We start from the raw sequence: 2,774 nt of genomic DNA, 5'->3' as shown, positions 1-2,774 counted from the left end.
ATCCATTTTGAAACTGGGTCAACCTTTTTCATCCTTGCACGCTACTCTCTCCCATGACATATCATGTTTATCACAAACAAAAGATGTAGAAATATTAGAATCGTTAGAAGATTTGGGAGATTGAGCCTTTGGTACCCATTTGTAGTTGGGTTTGACCCATTTCTTTTTCGACCCAATGGGTGGTTCAGTACTTTCTTTTGATCTTGATGTCGGCCTTTGAGATGTCTTTGATTTTGGCTTCACGGGAGCATCTCTTGGGTTTGGCTTCTTGGCCGACATTCCCTTCTTGACCTTAGGAGTTGGATTCTTGACCTTGTGGGATTGATTTTTGGCCATCATGGCATTCCAATTACTATTGTCTGAATCTGGCCTCGAAGGGTTTCTTTTCGGGTATCTCCCTCTTGGTGTTTTCTGCCAGCCATGTGCGTAGTAGGGAACGTATGCGCGATTTGGACAATTTCTGGCAATGTGTCCACATGTTCCACAGTGAAAACATGTATTTTTCTTCACTGTGGAGTTGTTTCTTCCTGCCCCTGCTGGTGTATCCTTGTCTTGTCTCTGGTTTTTCCTACATGCACACTTACAACAAGCCGTCAGTTTCTCTTATTTTGGAGGCCTGTATTTATCAACAGCAGGTTGATCAAAAGCAACTGAGTTCGAAGCAACAGATTCAGAGTTCAAGGAATCATTGGATTGTTCAATAGTTTTCTCCTTGTTCTCATCTTCTGCTACTTTACCTGCACATGTAACATAATCATTAGAAACGTTCACTTCATCCTTTTCTGGCACAATCGCAATAGGTTTCCCATATTGGAGATGTGTCTCCTTGTCAATTTCTTCTTGAGTCATAGGGATGGATGTGTAGTTATGATTGAAAGGTGGAGGAACACAATCATACCCTAAACCCTTGTTTTGATTATCTTTAAATTTTAATTGGTTTTCAAATAAGGACTCGACTATCTTACTTGATGCAGTGTAATTTTTGAAACTAACATCTGTTTTTCCACACTTAATTTTCAAAGCGTCAAGTTCTTCAGTCACAGCAACAAGTTTTCTTTTGATGTGATCATAATTCTCACAGTTATTGCTGTAATCTTCTTGCAGTTTTCGGAAATCCTTGATTTTGGCTTCTAATTGAGCTTTCAAGGGTTTTTGTTCTTTCCTAATGGTGTATCTTTCATATTTTAAGTCCTCATTCTCTCTCTTGATTAGATCTATTGATTCTCGTAAAAATTTAATAGTTTTAACACAAGATTCAGTACATGAAACTTCATTTATCGGAATTGATGTGGAACTCATTTTCTTTATTTTATTTTATTTTTTACATTTTTTTTATTTATCTGCCCTTTGACTTAAAAACAAAACGAGAAAGTCAACCTTAAAATTCAATTTTAAAACGTCAAACTTAAAAAGTCAAACTTAAAAGTCAAACGAAAAATCTAAATCTGAAAATTTAAAAGTTAAATGAAAAAGTCAAAATTTAAAAGATCAAACTTGAAAGTCAAAGTCAAAATTTTAAGCAAAAGAAATCAAAAGTAAAATTCAAAATTACAAAAAAACTAAAATTTTTGGTTGAAAAAGTAATTTAAAATTAAAAGAAAATCAATTTTGGGCTGATTTTGACAAAAATGTGAAGGTAGGTGCGAATGGCAATGTATTTGAATTAAAATCGGAAGTGATGAACCAAGGAGGAGCATAGATGAGTTGGTAAGACTCGTGTTTGATCAACCAGAGGTCCCGAGTTCGATCCTCGACAACCCCCAAATTCGTTTCCTTTTTTTATTGAAGCGCTAATGCGAGGCTAAGACTTGGTGCGAGGATGCTGCTCACCAAGCCGTCCTTCAAGCCGTTCATCAAGCCGCTATCGAATTCCGAGACGAGGCCGCAAACTCCGGCAACCATAAAATAGATGAGAATGACAAACATGCGTGATAGAAAATAAGATCAAATCGGCTCCAGATCTGACAAACATGCGTGATACAAACCAAGCTCTGATACCACTTGTAAGTCCCCAAATTTGCGTGTGTATCAATCATATCCAATTTGTGGTGCGGAATCCCAATCAATTGGATGATGTCAGATTAAAATAGAAGAGAATGACAAGAAGAAGAAGAAGATGAATCTATGATGTATTCAATGTTGGAATGAAGCTCCTTATACATAGATTCACACACACACACACACACTCTTCTCTCTAACTTTCTCTCACATCTTACAATGCACACACTTAAGCTCCTTGAGAGATGTCTCTTAACTCACATGCACTCCTTACCATATATATATATATATATATATATATATATATATATATATATATATATGTATATATATATATATATATATATATATATATATATATATATATATATATGGACCTAAGGCCAAAACCCAATGCTATAGCGAAAACCCATGGGCTTTCGGTCCATGCTACAATTTATCCTAATATTAGTTTTCAACCCAAATGATAAAATAATAAATTCTTAGAAAATCAAAGTATAAACCAATATTAGACTCAACAGTGAAGCCTTCACGGTAGAGATGGTTAATGGGAAAACCGAAACAACCAAAGATATATTCATAGGGTGCACTCTAAAGCTTAATAATCACTCGTTTCAAATAAATTTGATGCCGGTAGATACTAGGAGTTTTGATGTGATTATAGGAATGGATTGGTTAAGCCCCCATCATGGCAACATTATATGCCATGAGAAGGTCGTTCACCTTCACATCGCCAACCATGAAACCCTAGTAATCTATGGTGATAAGCCTGGCGC

This window comes from Lactuca saligna, chromosome 7, assembly GCF_052625555.1.
Source record: "Lactuca saligna cultivar CGN05327 chromosome 7, ASM5262555v1, whole genome shotgun sequence".
Classification (NCBI taxonomy): Eukaryota; Viridiplantae; Streptophyta; class Magnoliopsida; order Asterales; family Asteraceae; genus Lactuca; species Lactuca saligna.
Note: the sequence above shows the minus strand (reverse complement) of the source record.